At 43.1% G+C, this 20,146-nt stretch overlaps 2 long non-coding RNA genes across 2 annotated transcripts; both read left to right on the forward strand.

Annotated features, from left to right (window-relative positions):
- Nucleotides 1-4,358: 4,358 nt before the first annotated feature.
- Nucleotides 4,359-6,820, forward strand: LOC122024719. Its single transcript, XR_006123500.1, has 3 exons — nucleotides 4,359-4,454; nucleotides 4,552-4,653; nucleotides 6,778-6,820. It is a non-coding gene; the product is annotated as an uncharacterized LOC122024719 (long non-coding RNA).
- A 5,181-nt stretch (nucleotides 6,821-12,001) lies between these two features.
- On the forward strand, nucleotides 12,002-13,203 carry LOC122025251. The gene is made up of 4 exons (XR_006123638.1): nucleotides 12,002-12,405; nucleotides 12,499-12,560; nucleotides 12,667-12,772; nucleotides 12,870-13,203. It is a non-coding gene; the product is annotated as an uncharacterized LOC122025251 (long non-coding RNA).
- Nucleotides 13,204-20,146: the final 6,943 nt, after the last annotated feature.

Raw genomic sequence — 20,146 nt, forward strand, 5'->3', positions numbered from 1 at the left:
TTCTTTTATACACTGCTGGAGGCGCCTCCAAGTCTGTCCAAGGCGCCTCCAAGTATGTCCAAGGCGCCTCCAGGCCTCCCGAGTCGCTCGCGTGGATCAGCACAGAACTGGTCGCAACTTATCTGGTTGAAGGCGCCTCCAAGCCACTCCAAGGCGCCTCCAACCTCAGGTCCAAGGCGCCTCCATCTTCATCCAAGGCGCCTCCAGCACTGCTTCGCAGCCAGCTCCAGCTTTACACCCGAGGCATCTCCAAGCTCCATGGAGGCGCCTCGGACACTGTTCATCCGAGGTATAACATGCTCCTTTTCTCCTGCAAAATGTCTTAGTCCCAAACACATACCCTGCAAAACAAAGTTAGCATATAATAGTCAAGGTAAATAAGATATTGAAAGTCTCCCGACTGTCCGGATCTGACTTCAGATTTCCTATCGAAAATCTTAGATCAGCCCGACGCCTACTGTTCCCTCTACTGGGAACGCGCCCTCACCTACTCCACTCAGGAGATTTACCTTTTTCCAGTTCAGTCCTCCAAACCGACTGGACTTTTGCTCAGCATCCTCAGCTTCCGGTCTTCATGATGGATGTCCGCTCCTCGACCCATCCAGACTTCTACCCTGCTTGCGACACCAGGATTTTAACTTAGGGTTACCGCCCCCTAGGATTTTTGCTCGAAGCTCCGACCCGCCAAGACTTCCCGCATAAGGTTACCACCCCCTATGACCTAGGGTTACCACCTCCTAGGGTTTTCCACTTGCCTAACCGCAGCTAGAACTTTCCTGAAACACTCAATCATACACATTAAATAACAATTAAACTTAACTTTGAATCTCTTTGTCATTATCATAACTAAGATTCAATCGTCGGATGCTTTCCGCACCAACATATAAATGTACTTGTGTATATGCCTTCTGGATGCAGGGCCTACATGAATAAAAACCAAAGCTTTCCAGACTCTTGGGTCGACCGGACCGAGTTAAAAGTCGAGCGGCGACTATAAACCCCTATCTCCATCAACGATCGAGCAGCGACCTTAAACCCTTGTCTTCATCAACGGTCGAGCAGCAACCTTAAACTCTTGTCTCCATCAACGGTCGAGCGGCGACCTTAAACCCTTGTCTCCATCAGTGGTCGAGCGGCGACCTTAAACCCTTATCTTCACCGACGATCGAGTGGCGACCTTAAACCCTTGTCTCCATCAGCGGTCGAGCGGCAACATTAAACCCTTGTCTCCATCAACGGTCGAGCGACGACCTTAAACCCTTGTCTCAATCAACGGTCGAGCGACGACCTTAAACACTTGTCTTCACCGAAGGTCGAGCGGCGACCTTAAACCCTTATTTCCATCAGCGGTCGAGAGGTGACCTTAAACTCTTGTCTCCATCAACGGTCGAGTGGCGACTTTAAACCCTTGTCTCCATCAATGGTTGAGCGGCGACCTTAAACCCTTGTCTCCATCAACTATCGATCAGTGACCTTAACCCTTGTCTCCATCAACTGTCGATCAGCGACCTTAAACCCTTGTCTTCGCCGACGGTCGAACGGCAACCTTAAACTCTTGTCTTCATCAACGATCGAGCAGCGACCTTAAAATCTTGTCTCATCAACGGTCGAGAGACGACCTTAAACCCTTGTCTCCATCAGCGGTCGAACAGCAACCTTAAACCCTTTACGCAGCAACACAAGAATGACTAAAATGCAAGTCAAACCAAACGATGCCGAATGGCAATGAGGGGGTGAACGAATAAGAAAAGATCATCGGACAAGCGATCATTCATTAACACTTGCATGAGGATTACAAACATGCATGAAGGGCAATACAAAATCATTCGCTCGAGCAAGATCACTCCAGATAATCCAAGGCATCATCAAGCAGTGACTCAGTTAGCTTGTCCCGACTGATAACTTTGCTTGTCAGAGCGGCAGGGAGGTAGCTGCCTTCCTTGAGTTGGCTGAGCGTCCTATCGATCGCAAGGTCGAATAGACAAAGTGCCCGATCGACAACCTTGTCATTCAAAGCATCCGAGCGGATGTAGGATCGCTTCATGAGCTCGAACCTACTTGACTCAGCCTCCTGATAAGTCTCTAAGGTCGTTTGGAAGGCTTCCAACTCTGCTTTTAGTGCTGCTAGCTCCTCATCTTTTGCAGCGACCTGGGTTTTCGCGGTAGTCTACTCGGCCGACCGTCCGTCCCATTCTGCCTTCAGGGTAGCCTCAGCTTCCTTCAAGTTCTGGGCCAACACATGAAACTCTTTATTTTTGATCTCCAGATCTTTAATAGTCCAGAGCTTCCTAGTGTTGGTCGAATGAATTTTGGATTCAAAGGTGTTGGCCTGTTTATTAAGCCGAGCTAATTGGATAGCCTGCTCGGCATTTTTCCCTTCTTCGCCTCCAGCTACTCGGCGCTCTTAGCTAGATTGGCTCTTATTTGAGCCATCTCAACATTCATCTGTTCCAACTGCGCTTGAGAAGCAAATGATTGACTGCTCGCAGCTGCTTAACTTCTTGCTCCAAAAAAGTAAGTCTTTGACACATGGTCATACTCTCTACCCAATACTGCGAGGAACCATGAAATTATAAGAGTCGATCAGAGATAAATTAAGAACATACAAACTTACCCCAGTGCACATCTGGGTATGGCTGTCCGCGAGCGCCCCCGAAGGCATGACATCTACACGGGCTCAGGCGTCAACCCATATATGTGTGAGCGGCCCCTGAATGATTATCTGGTGCTCAGGGGCTTGGGATTCAGCGCTGTCTGACTCACGACATTCCTCAGTCTGAAGATGGATAACCGCTGTTATGTGGCACCGACCGCTCAGGGCAAATTGGGTCGAGGTCGCTCTATCGGGCAGTCGAGACATTGACGTCGGCCGAATGTCAGACTTTAGAATCTTCGGCGGTGGTGGCATGAAAGTACTGGCGGTGCGCAAATAGTTCCCTATGGCAGACTGGATAGGGATGGTGTCTGATCAGATAATGTAGGGGGAACGGTCGTCGTGGTGAGAGCTGGCGTCAAGGTTTCAACCCGCTCGGCAGAAGGAAGGCACAGGCTAGTTCTGGTGGGGGTCCGCACCATGGAGGAAGCAGATCGCGATGTAGTCTCCACCCGGCGCCTCTTGCGGCTTATCAGTGGTTCCCTAGAAGAGGCCGAGTCTGACGCCCCCTCAACCGGAATCACCGGCAGCCATGCGGAGGGAGGATTTGATGCACCAACCGCTCCACCACTGGGCGTCCGGCAGGCTATCCCTTCGCTCACTAGAGTTGACACTCCCTCGCTCTCTCCAAGCGAGTCTTCTTGTGAGCCGATCGAATGCAAACCATGGCTCTCCAACTCAGCCACGGCCGCAACATTGATCTCTGTGTCTGTTTGGCTTTGCCGGCCAAACGTGCCCTTAGCATTATGTGAGCTGCAAAAATGGAGAAACAATCAGTTAGATTCAATGAGAATGATGACAAAGAGCATACCTAAGCTGGTCGGGAGCTTCGTGAGGATCGGGCTCAAGCCGAACATGTGAGATACGGCAAAGTAAATAACTCATAATAATTTACAGGAATTTTTAGACATTTTTCTGGATTTATTTGGAGGACTTATGACCGTGTTTAAGGGGATAAATTATTAGGCTTAAGATGGTGTTGGAAATCATCATTCGAGGTAAGGGTTGGGAAGAACTTAAACCCCATCTCTATAAGAAGCTACAGTACACCCACCGAGCCCTAAAACGCCGACTCACCTCTTCTCGGGTCATTTCCTCCCGATCTCGTCGACGGACGCAGCTCCGACTCACGGTCGCGCCGGAACGCCGGCGCTGTGTAGCAGGGCGAGTCTCCGACTTCCTCGGTAGATCGGAGGAGGTCTCACCGACGGTGTCTTCCCTCGAAACCGCCTCTTCGCCCAGGGGATTTCCAGTCGAGTGATGAGATTTGGGTCCTGTGGACACGGGGGGTGATATCGCCTGTTCCAAAGCGATGTTGGACGAGGATTTGCATTTCAAGGAGCTGTCTCATTTTCCCGAGCCTTAGAGCCAAGCCGATTCCGTCGAGTTTCTCTTCCGCCTCTTGTGGTGGCTCCTGGCAGTGAGGTAGGTCAGGTGTGGTTTCGATTAGGGTTTACTCTTAGCTATGGAGGTTGTGATTTGAAGCCAGGATGCAAGCATATGTTGATTGAGGTATTGTTGTGGCAGTGGCTTGCTGGGAAGGGCTCGATCACAGTTCCAGCAGCTGGTTTTCCTCCGGGAATCAATAGGTAAGGTTTCTACCACTATAGATGTTAGGTTGCAGATCTAAATGTTGGTTTCGGATTTAATTTTATACTGATTAGGCAACGTGTGGGATGCTTGTGATGCATATAGCTTTGTGAGAGCTCGGATCTGTGAATCAGCAACATTGGGCAGCATCAGTGTGCTAGTGCCAGCGAGTCTATCTTCCAGCAACGATTCTTCATCCGGGAAGCAGTAGGTAAGGCTTCCACAACTACATATGTGAGGTTTGTAGAACTAGGTGTTGAATTCGGTTGGAATTACGGGCCGATTGGTGCAATTTTAAATGTTGGTAGCCTTGTAGAAACATTGGTTGTGCATCTGAGGTAGTGAGCAGCACCATTGTACTTGTGCCGACGATTCCACCTACCGGCAGTGAGTCAACATCGGGGAGTTAGGTAAGGTATCTTGATTTTGTTAGAATTGGAAGCTTGTTGATTGTTGCATAATTAATTAATAGATGTAGATTTTGTTAAGGAATGAGATAATTTCGTATGGTACCAGTGTATATGGAACCAATGCATGTTTAGAATTCCTTATGTTGATCAGATTTGGCTGGGAATTGTGTGATCTGAAGACATAAATTAGGGCTTGGGAATTGTTGTGGAGTAGATCAGTGTAGGGTTTATTTAGATAATGAAGGAACCCAAATTAGCGTGCCTGTTTTGAGTGTTGGCTTAACTATTTGGTTCTATACGTATGTGGTTAAAATCGATACGTTGATGCAGGACTTTGATCAGGACGAGCGTCGTGACGAGATTGGCGTCGGATTCAGCCTACATTTGAGGCGGGTACTTCTTGACTTGCTTCTTTAGATATCGATCTTAGTGCATGAGTTAGTTTCATATATGTAGTATTTATCTTGACTCCACTCGTCTTATTTCTTGTGCTTGATATTTATCCACTCAATCTTTGAGATAACCGTTTCTGTATCTATACAGTCTCTCGTTACTATTCAGGATATTTAGCAGATACCGAATACTAGATAGTAGATATTAGATATTGGATAGAAAGATACTATATGCCATGTTTACCTGTTTGACTACTATTTATTTATGCTTAGTATTGAGCATGCGGATTCATGTAGCATACCTGATTTCTGCTATATATTTATGGAGACTGTTGCATTGTTTGCTTCATGTCATTGCATGCATTGCCGATGACCTTGGCTCCCTTGTGGTTGAGACGGTCATTTGCTTGGGCCACACGCTCGGCCACTCATGGGTAGTGGTAGCTGGAGCGTGTCGCTTGTCCTGTCGTGTCCCCCACTCGCACACTCATGGGTAGTGGTAGCTGGAGTCGCGGGCAACAGGGACCCCCGTCGCAGACGTAGCTATTCAGCTACTATGCAACTGTCCATCCGGTCACTCGAGAGTAGTGGCGACCTTTGGATGTTACAGCTGTCATTGATCCGGCCTCTCGACCATACAGGGGGCGTGGTGCAGAGAGGTGGCGGGGTGACCATCCGTGCATACGCTATTTTCCGTTATATTTGCTTATGCTGTTATATGCTTACTTATGCAGTTCTGTTATCTCATACCTGTTGTATATACTTGGACACTGATTACTATTACAGTATACTTTACATGTGATTCTGGTAGTTATGAGCAGTACTGTAGCAGTTTATGTTATCTCAGACCTTACACTTTTAACCTAGGATATGGTTTCAGGTATGGATATATACTTTGTTACCCAGTAGTATCTGCTATTTATCTTTCCGAGACTATATCCTATTGTATTCCTGTTCTTTATGATACTCATGCACTGTCTATTCTATTACCCGCTGAGTCTTTATACTCACCACCCACATTGGTAATTTCACCAAGTAGCTGATAGCGATGCTAGTACACTTGGAGGAGGATCCCGACTGCCGGTCCCACGTCGCTTTCGAGGACGGTTTTATGGTTTTGGCTTTCATTTTATTGTGAGTTAAACCTTTGAATTTAGCATTCTAATAATTGGGCTGTGGATTTGTTGTTCTGTATTTGGTTGTTTTGTCGAGGAGTCAAGCCGGGCCGGCCCGCGGTGAGTTTTCGTTACTTTATACTTGTTATTCTTGTTTTCCGCTGTGTTTGATTTTACAGCCGTGTGGGCTGCATATTATCTGCGTGGTTGTGATTTAATTTGCATATGTATTATCTGTTGGTGATGTATACCGATTCCATTTGTCACTGCTACTCCGTTATATTTGCTTATGCTGTTATATGCTTACTTATGCAGTTCTGTTATCTCATACCTGTTGTATATGCTTGGACACTGATTACTATTATAGTATACTTTACATGTGATTCTGGTAGTTATGAGCAGTACTGTAGCAGTTTATGTTATCTCAGACCTTACACTTTTAGCCTAGGATATGGTTTCAGGTATGGATATATACTTTGTTTACCCAGTAGTATCTGCTATTTATCTTTCCGAGACTATATCCTATTGTATTCCTGTTCTTTATGATACTCATGCACTGTCTATTCTATTACCCGCTGAGTCTTTATACTCACCACCCACATTGGTAATTTCACCAGGTAGCTGATAGCGATGCTAGTACACTTGGAGGAGGATCCCGACTGCCGGTCCCACGTCGCTTCCGAGGACGGTTTTATGGTTTTGGTTTTCATTTTATTGTGAGTTAAACCTTTGAATTTAGCATTGTAATAATTGGGTTGTGGATTTGTTGTTCTGTATTTGGTTGTTTTGTCGAGGAGTCAAGCCGAGCCGGCCCGCGGTGAGTTTTCGTTACTTTATACTTGTTATTCTTGTTTTCCGCTGTGTTTGATTTTACAGCCGTGTGGGCTGCATATTTTATGCATGGTTGTGATTTAATTTGCATATGTATTATCTGTTGGTGATGTATACCGGTTCCATTTGTCACTGCTACAGGGGAGGTGCTGTCCGATTTTCGTCGGACGACCTTACTCTCGGGGCGTGACAATTTATTGGTATCAGAGCTACAGGTTTACAATGCTAGATTTGTACGTTTTGGATTTTTCCATGATTTTATTCCTCGAAGTGACTTTTTTTTGGGATTTGGGACCAGGCAGCGGCGGAACACCTCCAAGTTATAGGCTGTAAGTTTTATAAGTATGAACTTATATTGTTTGTTGTACTTATTAGTGGTTTACACCAGGTATGAGATGTGCTCGAGTGGTAGCCGGTTCTCATCGTGGTCCAGGACGACCACGGAAATAACCCATTGAGGCTGAGGAACCAGAACCAGTGACTCAGGAGGCAGATTCTTCTAGGGATCCAACTGATGTTGAGACAGTTAGTCGGGGACAGACCCATCAGACTCCTAGAGATCAGGGACGTCAGCCTCAGGAGATCCCTTCAGTCATACCATCTGGTAGAAATCGGGAATTTCAGCCTCAGGGGATTCCCTCCGGGATACCATCAGCATTTCCTACTCCTGCTACTACTGATTGGATGAGGGACAGAGCTCGGATACCGTTGCTGGTGAGGTCCATCAAGGACATATTTAACTTATATTTGGGTGGAGCAGATCCTTGGGCTGCTCGAAGCTGGTTGAAGAATTTAGAGAGCACCTTTGGGTACCTAAGTTGCACGGATGAGGAGAAAGTGGAACTGGCAGCGTATCATCTCCGGGATCAGGCAGTCACATGGTGGGACATGCAGAAGACGATCTTTGGAGAGCAGCGCATCACATGGGCGATGTTCCGAGACGCGTTTGAGCGGCAATATTTCCCAGCGACCTTCTGTCTAGCTCGACGCCAGGAATTTCTGAATCTCAAGCAGGGTGACCGGTCAGTGATGGAGTACAATGCTAAATTCTGTAGGTTGGCAGAATTTTGTCCTCACTTAGTGGCACAAGATTGTGATCGTATGCAGCAGTTTACTCAGGGTCTTGCGGCATACATTCGGATCCGGATGTCAGGATTTCCAGGTAGTTCCTATCGGGAGGTTCTAGATCGAGCACTATTCATAGAGATGACTCAGCAACAGGTAAATCAGGAGAAAGGACATGAAAAATAGTCGTTGCAGAAGAGAGGGAATAAGGGTCAAGACTTGCAAGTTACTTCCGAAGGATCTTCTCGGCCACAGAAATCAAGGCGCACCACGGACGGGTCTACTAGTTTCCCTAAGAGAAATCGGAAGAATGGTAATAGTGAAACCAGGTGTTTCCAGTGTTGGTTGCTACTCGGAAAGCCTAGAGGTTCCACTGTACAAAAATTTTGTACAAAGGTCTGAACCTTTTCCTAGCTACCATGTGTTCTTTTAAATTAAATTTTGGATCGCCTGCGGAACTTAACACGTTTGATCCAAAACTTAATCTATTTGTTCTTTTCGGTTTTGACTTGGATCTCCTGCGGAACTTAACACGTTCGACCCAAATCACCTTAAGTTATTAATTCCATTAAATATTAATTTCCATAATTGGTTCCCAGTACTGACGTGGCGAGGCACATGGCCTTCTTGGATATGGGAGCAACCACCACCGACTAGACAAAACCTTTTATGGAAATCTAATATTTAATTTCCTAAAATAACTTTAGGTTAACCGAAAAGAACAATCAAATCACAAGGAAAAATAAAAACAAAAGAACACAACTTCGAAAAACATATTTGAAATACTAGAATCGTAAGCCTCTTGTATTTGGTATTATTTCCATAAATAACTAGCATGATGCGGAAACAAAAAATTACTAGTTATACCTTTTAGAAAGACCTCTTGATCTTCTACCGTATTCCTCTTCTAACCTCGGACGTTGTGTGGGCAACGATCTTCCGAGATGAGAAACCACCAAGCACCTTCTTCTCCTCCTAGCTAGGTTCGGCCAACACAAAGAAGCTTCACCAAGGACGAAGAACAAAACACCAACCAAGCTCCAAGGGATATAAGCTTTCTCTCCTTCTTCTTCTTCTTCCCCAAGTAGTATCCGGCCACCACAAGAGCTCCAAGCCAATAGAGAAGGTTCGGCCACCACCAAGAGGAAGAGAGGAAGAGAGGTTGGCCGGCCACAACACCAAGGAAAAGAGAGAGAGAAATAATAGAGGTTGTTCACATGAAGCCTTCTCTACCCCTTCTTTTATAATCCTTGGTCTTGGAAAATAAGGAAATTTAATTAAAAACTTCCTTAATTCTTTTGCCATGAAAAGGAAAAATTTATTTAATTAAAAACAATTTTCCTTTTCTCAATTTACATGGTCCACACTAAAGTTACAAACAAGGAGAGTTTTAATTAATTAAAACTTCCTAATTTGTCTCCAGAAATTTATAAAATTTCTTCAATAATTTAATCCCTTCATGATTGATTTATAAAAAGGAAATTTAATAAATTAAAATCTTTCTTTTAAACATGTGGATAAAAAGAAAGTTATCTCTAAAAATTAAAATCTCTTTTAATCTACAAATAAGGAAAGATATCAAATCTTTTCTCAATCTTTGTAGAAACTAATAAAAGAGAATTATTAATTTTTAAACTTTCTTTTAAATCATGAACATGGTTAAAAAGGAAAGTTTTCTTAAAATTTAAAATCCTCCTTTAATCAACAAATAAGGAAAGATTTCAAATTTTAAACTCTCTTTTAAACATGTAGATGATTTACAAATAAGAAAAGTTTTTACCAAAAATTAAAACCATCCTTTTAATCTACAAATAAGGAAAGAGATTAATCTTTTCTCTTAATCTTTTGTAGAAAGCTATAAAAGGAAATTTTTAATTTTTAAACTCTCTTTTAAAATCATGATATCCACATAAGAAATAATTTTAATAAAAATCCTTTTTAATATTCTAGTGGCCGGCCACCTAAGCTTGGGACCCAAGCTTTGGCCGGCCACCTACATGGCTCATCCACTTGGTCTTGGCCGGCCCTAGCTTGGGTTCCAAGCTAGCTTGGCCGGCCCCCCATTGGATGGGTAAGAAGGTGGGTATGCGGTGGGTATAAATCTCTATATACTAGAGGCTACGATAAGGACCGAGAGGAGGAATTGGTTTTGGTCTCCCGATGAAATTAAGCATCCCGTGTTCGCCCCGAACACACAACTTAATTTCATCAATAATAATTCATTCCACTAAAGAACTATTATTGAACTACCGCACCAATCCCAAATTACATTTTGGGCTCCTTCTTATTATGAGTGTGTTAGTCTCCCTGTGTTTAAGATAACAAATGTCCACTAATTAAGTAAGTTACTGACAATTCACTTAATTAATATCTAGCTCCAAGAGTAGTACCACTCAACTTCATCGTCATGTCGGACTAAGTCCACCTGCAGGGTTTAACATGACAATCCTTATGAACTCCTCTTGAGGACATTCTCAACCTAGATCACTAGGACACAGTTTCCTTCTATAATCAACAACACACACTATAAGTGATATCATTTCCCAACTTATCGGGCTTATTGATTCATTGAACTAAATCTCACCCATTGATAAATTAAAGAAATAAATATCAAATATATGTGCTTGTTATTATATTAGGATTAAGAGCACACACATCCATAACAACTGAGGTCTTTGTTTCTTTATAAAGTCAGTATAAAAGAAACGACCTCTAATGGTCCTACTCAATACACTCTAAGTGTACTAGTGTAATTATATAGTTAAGATAAACTAATACCTAATTACACTACGACCTTCCAATGGTTTGTTCCTTTCCATTATGGTCGTGAGCTACTGTTTATAATTTATAAGGTACTGATAACATAATCCTATGTGTGTGACACCACACACCATGTTATCTACAATATAAATTAATTGAACAACTTCATTTATCATAAATGTAGACATTTGACCAATGTGATTCTTATTTCTGGATAAATGTTTATACCAAAAGCTAGGCTTTTAGTATACACTCTAACATCCAGTGCGGCTCGAAAAGTCACCTCAAGCCTGATTGTCCGTTGGATCACTCGATATCCTTCTATTGTAAGCTTCCGGGCCAAACGACTCGGGGTGCGTCACGTCAGTAGAGACCCCAGCTTTCTCAGGGATAGATATATCATGTGCAGGGTCAGGAACCAGCGACTACACAGTATTCTGCCGCAGTATCTTCTCATCAGGCATTTCCTGTACAACAGGATTTTCATCCATCTCAGCCCTACTCAGCATACCAGCAGCAGTCTCAGTCTCAGTATCAGCAGCTGGTTCCCGCACCTACGATGTCAGCGCAGACCACTTCAGGGATACCACAGCCGAGCTCAGAGGTGGGTCGTGTTTATGCTGTCACACGAGAGGAGGCACAGGGAGCTGAGAGATCGGTCTTCCGAGGTATTATTTTACTTTATACGTTTATTATAGGACTATTAATAGATGCTAGTGTAACCCATTTGTCCATCTCTCAAGTATCTTTTCGGGGGGTGTTACCTACACGCTAGACACGTGACATAGCAGTATCTTTATCGTCTGGAGAGATACTTGTTGTACGTCAAGAAGCCAGAGGATGTTATGTACATTTCGATGGTTAGACACTGGTGGTGGATCTATAAGTGTTGGAAGTGATGGGACTTGACCTTTCCTTGGGCCTTGAATGGATGGCCGGGAAACGTGTCATTCGTGTTTAACGCATTTAGGTTGTAAATTTGGAGACCAAATTTTTATTAGAGGGGGAGAATGTGAGATACGGCAAAGTAAATAACTCATAATAATTTACGGGAATTTTTAGACATTTTTCTGGATTTATTTGGAGGACGTATGACCGTGTTTAAGGGGATAAATTATTAGGCTTAGGATGGTGTTGGAAATCATCATTAGAGTTAAGGGTTGGGAAGAACTTAAACCCCATCTCTATAAGAAGCTACAGTACACCCACCGAGCCCTAAAACGCCGACTCCCCTCTTCTCGGGTCATTTCCTCCCGATCTCGTCGACGGACGCAGCTCCGACTCACGGCCGCGCCGGAATACCGGCCCTGTGTAGCAGGGCGAGTCTCCGACTTCCTCGACAGATCGGAGGAGGTCTCACCGACGGTGTCTTCCCTCGAAACCGCCTCTTCGCCCAGGGGATTTCCAGTCGGGTGATGAGATTTGGGTCCTGTGGACACGGGGGGTGATATCGCCTGTTCCAAAGCGATGCTGGACGAGGATTTGCATTTCAAGGAGCTGTCTCATTTTCCCGAGCCTTAGAGCCAAGCCGATTCCGTCGAGTTTCTCTTCCGCCGCTTGTGGTGGCTCCTGGCAGTGAGGTAGGTCAGGTATGGTTTCGATTAGGGTTTACTCTTAGCTATGGAGGTTGTGATTTGAAGTCAGGATGCAAGCATATGTTGATTGAGGTATTGTTGTGGCAGTGGCTTGCTGGGAAGGGCTCGATCACAGTTCCAGCAGCTGGTTTTCCTCCGGGAATCAATAGGTAAGGTTTCTACCACTATAGATGTTAGGTTGCAGATCTAAATGTTGGTTTCGAATTGAATTTGATACTGATTAGGCAACGTGTGGGATGCTTGTGATGCATATAGCTTTGTGAGAGCTCGGATCTGTGAATCAACAACATTGGGCAGCATCAGTGTGCTAGTGCCAGCGAGTCTATCTTCCAGCAACGATTCTTCATCCGGGAAGCAGTAGGTAAGGCTTCCACAACTACAGATGTGAGGTTTGTAGAACTAGGTGTTGAATTCGGTTGGAATTGTGGGCCGATTGGTGCAATTTTAAATGTTGGTAGCCTTGTAGAAACATTGGTTGTGCATCTGAGGTAGTGAGCAGCACCATTGAACTTGTGCCGACGATTCCACCTACCGACAGTGAGTCAACATCGGGGAGTTAGGTAAGGTATCTTGATTTTGTTAGAATTGGAAGCTTGTTGATTGTTGCTTAATTAATTGATAGATGTAGATTTTGTTAAGGAATGAGATAATTTCGTATGGTACCAGTGTATATGGAACCAATGCATGTTTAGAATTCCTTATGTTGATCAGATTTGGCTGGGAATTGTGTGATCTGAAGACATAAATTAGGGCTTGGGAATTGTTGTGGAGTAGATCAGTGTAGGGTTTATTTAGATAATGAAGGAACCCAGATTAGCATGCCTGTTTTGAGTGTTGGCTTAACTATTTGGTTCTATACGTATGTGGTTAAAATCGATACGTTGATGCAGGACTTTGATCAGGACGAGCGTCGTGACGAGATTGGCGTCGGATTCAGCCTACATTTGAGGCGGGTACTTCTTGACTTGCTTCTTTAGATATCGATCTTAGTGCATGAGTTAGTTTCATATATGTAGTATTTATCTTGACTCCACTCGTCTTATTTCTTGTGCTTGATACTTTATCCACTCAATCTTTGAGATACTCGTTTCTGTATCTATACAGTCTCTCGTTGCTATTCAGGATATTTAGCAGATACCGAACACCAGATAGTAGATATTAGATACTGGATAGAAAGATACTATATGCCATGTTTACCTGTTTGACTACTGTTTATTTATGCTTAGTATTGAGCATGCGGATTCATGTAGCATACCTGATTTCTGCTATATATTTATGGAGACTGTTGCATTGTTTGCTTCATGTTATTGCATGCATTGCCGATGACCTTGGCTCCCTTGTGGTTGAGACGGTCATTGGCTTGGGCCGCACGCTCGGCCACTCATGGGTAGTGGTAGTTGGAGCGTGTCGCTTGTCCTGTCGTGTCCCCCACTCGCACACTCATGGGTAGTGGTAGCTGGAGTCGCGGGCAGCAGGGACCCCTGTCGCAGACGTAGCTATTCAGCTACTATGCAACTGTCCATCCGGTCACTCGAGAGTAGTGGCGGCCTTTGGGTGGTACAGCTGTCATCGATTCGACCTCTCGACCATACAGGGGTCGTGGTGCAGAGAGGTGGCAGGGTGACCATCCGTGCATACGCTATTTTCCGTTATATTTGCTTATGCTGTTATATGCTTACTTATGCAGTTCTGTTATCTCATACCTGTTGTATATGCTTAGACACTGATTACTATTACAGTATACTTTACATGTGATTCTGGTAGTTATGAGCAGTGCTGTAGCAGTTTATGTTATCTCAAACCTTACATTTTTAGCCTAGGATATGGTTTCAGGTATGGATATATACTTTGTTTACCCAGTAGTATCTGCTATTTATCTTTCCGAGACTGTAACCTATTGTATTCCTGTTCTTTATGATACTCGTGCACTGTCTATTCTATTACTCGCTGAGTCTTTATACTCACCACCCACATTGGTAATTTCACCAGGTAGCTGATAGCGATGCTAGTACACTTGGAGGAGGATCCCGACTGCCGGTCCCACGTCGCTTCCGAGGACGGTTTTATGGTTTTAGTTTTCATTTTATTGTGAGTTAAACCTTTGAATTTAGCATTGTAATAATTGGGCTGTGGATTTGTTGTTCTGTATTTGGTTGTTTTGTCGAGGAGTCAAGCCGGGCCGGCCCGCGGTGAGTTTTCGTTACTTTATACTTGTTATTCTTGTTTTCCGCTGTGTTTGATTTTACAGCCGTGTGGGCTGCATATTTTCTGCGTGGTTGTGATTTAATTTGCATATGTATTATCTGTTGGTGATGTATACCGGTTCCATTTGTCACTGCTACAGGGGAGGTGTTGTCCGATTTTCGTCGGACAACCTTACTCTCGGGGCGTGACAGAACACGTAGAGGACTCCCTCATGCAGCAATTTGTGGATATTGTATTATTTTCCCAGCCAATTGTGAAGCTACGTGTAGCTAGTCCGATCGGCTCTTATACTTCTTAAGTTCCAGTGGGTTCGCCACTTCTAGCCGCCAGCAGGTCGGGGAATCGGGACGCTCAGGAAGACAGACAAAAAAATAGTAGTCCCTCCAATATTTATTGGAGGACGACATTTTATCAAAGGAGACTAGGCCAACTCGATCTTGGAAGAGAAAAGTCCCCGGCTCGGACATTTTGGGGTAATAAAAATAGTGGAAGAGCTGAGGATTAAGTGGAATGTCGTGCAGGCATAACAGAACAACGACCCCGCACAGTAGCTAAAAGGAGTTTGGCACTAGTTGGTGGAGAGAAATACGAAAATATTTATAAACAGCAAAAAAGAAAGGGTAGATCGGGAACCGAAGGCTGGCGGTAAATTGTTCCCTAAAAAAGGTTACGAAATCGGATGGTCAAAGGTAGAGGGAAGACCAATTTGATAGTTAAGTGAAATTTCAAATGCCGCCCTCAAACTCTTCGCATCGCCTGTGTCGAACCTAGACTCAATGGAGGTGTACCAGAGTCCAGGGATGACAACGAGAGGTTGGGATGAGCTTGCCATCGAAAGAACGAAAGAACAAGATCGAAGATGAATGATAAACGAACACTAAACCGAATCGATCAAAGAACCTTACAAGGAACATCACACAGAATCGATCAAAGAAGCTTACAGGGAGACCACCAGAGTAAGGGAGACCACCGACGAAGAAGCGGAATGCCACAGCGGTGAAGCTCGAAGACGAAGGCAAGAAGTTGAGAAGATGGCTGCACACGTGAGGCTTATAAACCTCATGGTCGGTCGCTCTAACCATCCGATCCAAGGTTTTGAAAACCTAGAAGAAGATCTGACCGTGGAATTCAAAAAAGGTGCTAGTCACATCAGCAGAGGATATCTGCTTGTCTTATCAGGCATGCGGCGGCAGAAAGAGGGAAATGTGGCATGCAGTTACCGGATAACATTTAATGAACTTAATTAAAAGGGATGGTAGCGTGCTCGGTCATAATTGTCAAGGATTTGCATGGACTTGGAGAAATATGGATGACGTCGGCAACGATAGCGCTCGCTCGAAGAAGCGCATTTGGAGAATTCTCAAAGTATTGCCGCTCATCGTCCCACTCTGCATAGAGAACGGGTTACCGGACCGATCGTTCATTTGCCATGGTTAGACAACGATCGAGCGACGTTGGATAATGCGCCAATCAGATACTAGGAACCGAACACTCTGATCGGACGTAGAAATCGCCAAGGAAATCAGTTGTCCAGTCAGTCAGGCCTGTAGCCTCCTTCAACTAGATTTGAGGGGGAGACTTGTGATGCAGCAATAAGGGAGAGCCCACCTGTCACGGGTCAGTTGACACAGTGTCAGTCAAAGTTAAGGCAGTAAACGCCGAGACTTATGGAAAGAGTGTTGGTGCGGGAAGCATCCGACGACCGAACCTAAGTTTTGATAATGGCAAAGGGATTCAAAGTTAAGATTCCTTGTTATCTAATGTGCTTAAATGAGGTTTCAGGAAAGTCCTAACTGCGGTTAGGCAGGTGGAAAAACCTAAGGGGTGGTAACCTTAGGTCCTAGGGGGTGGTAACTCTAGGTGAAGGAAAATCCTAAGGGGCGGTAACCTTAGGTCATAGGTGGAGGAAAACCCTAGGGCGCGGTAACCCTAGGTGGAGAAAAACCCTAGGGGACGGTAACTCTAGGTCCTAGGGGGTGGTAACTGGTAAGCCGAATTTTGAATGTCACAAATAGGCTTATCAAATTAACAAATGTTGGAACCCATTTAAGCTAAAGAAAATGCGTGTAGTAAGGAGTCCCAAGTCGTATTTTTCCAAGGATAACTAATATGTGTGTGCATTCTGGAATTGGTTCCAATCAAATTCTTACGTCAACAAATTCAACTTAGCACTTCCATTTAACTCACAATTCAAATTAAATTTATCTAATTAAATCAAGAATAGAGACAAGAGAGGATAAGCTCATCTAACATGATTCACTTCAATTTCATCTAGTAACAACAATTAAATTTGAACGTGAATGCTTCATTTAATCAAATGTATCCATTACTTCTCTTCAACTCTTCATCTCAATGACCAATAAACTCAAAAGCTCAGACTCTCTCATAAGAACTGAATCAACATCTAATTCAAGATCACAATTCAATTTATCAATTAAATTCAAAATTCATTCACAACATCATTGGACAGAGGTAAACAATCCATTCATCAAGTAAAGTGTTCCATAATTAAATTCAATCTCAGCACAAAGATCAAAGGTTGAGATAAAATGATTTTGATGTAGAAATGGACTTAATTCAACTAAGAATGTAAATGTGTATACTGAAAACAGATTGCAACCAATTCAGTAACTGAAACAAAAGATTGGTTTCGGGAATTCAAAGGAATAAGATGATTAAGCTAAGAAATCAAAACTAAATTGCAAATCTACGAAATCAGATCATCAGATCTGAGCGAGTTCAAGAACGAATCTAAGACAAAGATAATAAAAACTAAACCTAAGCATTCCACAAACCAAAATCCCGAACTCAACTTCTCCAATCTGCTGTGAAACGACAGAAATGCTCTCGGGACCCCTATAAGCATTCAACAACAATCAAACAAGCTTCCTTCTATTACCAGGGAATGTTCATAGCTCCGGGAAACCTCCTCTCAGCTCACACCCGCCTGGTAATCTCATCAACCGAGAATCAGAGCAAGAATTCTGTGGATTGCAAAACTAAGTCGATTGATCAGATCTACTTAGCTTCGCTTCGGAATGGAGATCGGAACAAGATCAGAAGCTCTCAGGAGACCTCCCTCGAAGCTCTGGTGGATGCGAAATTCGCTGAACGGGAAACCTCCCCTCAGGAACGCGGCGACGGACAGAATTCAAGTCGCCATCGGGAAACCTCCTTCAATGCTCTCTGGTCATCGGAATATGAACGCCGGCAGCTGAAGATCGTCGTCGGTGAAGAAACCAAGCTCTCGGATCTGGAACGTGAAATGGGAACTGCGGCGTCGTGGCGAAGAAGAAGCAGCTACAGTGGAGAAATCGCGAACGCCGAGTCCGTCTTCTGCACTGTAGCTTCTCAGATTTAAATCAGATCTGGATCTGATCGGACGGCTGAGATGGTTCCGGGTTAAATCAACGGTGAAAAGTCATCCAAAATATGATCTGAAGGTACTGATGTTGATCTAGGGTCTGGATCTACTCTCCTGTAGGTCGGATCGATCAGATCATCACTGGATGGTCCAGATCCGACCAGTCTTCAATGAACGGTCCAGATTAATCCGGCTGGATCAATGGCTGGATGAACTCAGATCTGGATCAAAACTTCTGGATCTTCATAAATAGCTCAGATCTGCTCCCCATTAAGTTGGATCGGCCATATCTTCAACGGATGGCTCAGATCTGCTCAATCTTGGATGAACGGCCTATAATGCTCCAAGGCTTGATCGACTTGATTAGCCCTTGATTTGAGCCCAAATGCATCCTGATCTGATCGGGTCCATGACCCTTTTGATGCCTACAAAATAAGGATCAAATATTAGCATCAAATTAAGCCATAATAACATAATTTGCAATTTAGTCATAAATTGATACAATGTATAAAAATGTAATGTAAATATGGGTTCTATATATGAAAACTACATCAAACCATGATTATATGAATGAGAATAGTATAGTAAAATCATGATTATCAAATTCCCCCACACTTACTCTTGAACGTCCCGTGAAAGTAAAGAAAACTAAAAATCATCTCCATAGAAAATTCCCTAGCAATACCTAAAAATGGTAAAAAGAATTTAACTAAGATCATCTTAAGATCACAAACAATCATGAATACAATCCAACAATAATTAGTAGGTATGGTAGTTTCAATCCAATTGAAAAATTAAGCAAGTTGCAATCTCACAAGGGATTTACCTAATCTATCTCTCACACTCAAGCATGTGTATAAGTGGAGCTCACTCAATGCAACTCACAACATTTCACTACCATAAGCTTGCTTATATTCTACTTCTCCACCACTATAAACATAGCATACATGAATCAATAGAAATTTATCATGAAGAATTGAAATGGAAGCAAAAAGAACAATGAAAGTGAATGAAATAGGCAAAAGAAAAGTATTTAATGAAGAAATTGAGAAGATGAGAGTATTGGAGGAATATACTTGATGAGTTGACCATTTTGATGTATAAAGAGATGAATACCATTTATTATTACCACTTCAAAGTATCAAGCTAACCTCTCCTTCAATTTGAATGCAAACATAGAATCTTGATACTCTATCTCCAACTTTGATACTCTCTTGAATGTGCCAATTTTCTAAATTTTTCTGTTTTTCACTGTTTTTCCACTTAATTTCCAACATTTGGAAGGTCAAAAATAATCCCAAATCATGAAGAATAATTCCCTCCCCCACACTTAAAGTGTTGGCCGTCTCGGACAATTCAAACACAACATGTATCCAATGTCTTGATATCCTTTTAGCTACTGTTTTTCTTTTCTTTTCTGCAGGTTTTACTTCTCTTCCTCTGTTTCTTTCTTTCTTACTGCTTCAGCTCTGAGTTCTGAAATGTCACCAATTCAGATGCACAATAAAGCAGCAGATTCAACTAAACATCATGAAGGATAAGTCTCAAGAATCCATATTAACAACTTTTGATTTCTGCACTGCAGTTTCCAGCATATTTTTATCAATTCCAGGGAACTTGCTCAACATTTTCATCATTCAAAACGCAATAGCTGTCAAAACCAACTGAGTAAAAATTTCTGAACTTGATCTGAATAAACAGCATTGCAATGAAACAGAAAAGTGTCAGAAAATCAATCCCATTGAATTTGCAGATTATAAATATGCAGAAGTGTGAGAAACTACTGCAATTTAGTATCAGCTTCAACTTTCATCAAAGAAACTTCAATCACAGAATTTCTTACAGCATGCCAAAACTAAATTTTCGAACCAGCTGGTATTTGATGTACAGCAGCAACCATAAACCCAGCATTCAAGTTTCTTCATTTTAAGAAAGCTACACAAAGAAATAGGCATTCCACATCCATTATAATTGGTTAAACATTTCTGGATTAAATTCCATACTTCAAATTCTGCATTTCAGAAATTCTTAACATCAATTTGACTTCTGAATTCTTCCTTTTAGAATTTTTTTTTCCCTTTCACTCTATCCATCTTCACGTTTGTCACAAAGCTCAAACACTATTTTGGCTGAAATTCCAACATCCTTCAATTTCAACATTGCAAC

Source organism: Zingiber officinale, chromosome 9B, assembly GCF_018446385.1.
Source record: "Zingiber officinale cultivar Zhangliang chromosome 9B, Zo_v1.1, whole genome shotgun sequence".
Taxonomy (NCBI): Eukaryota; Viridiplantae; Streptophyta; class Magnoliopsida; order Zingiberales; family Zingiberaceae; genus Zingiber; species Zingiber officinale.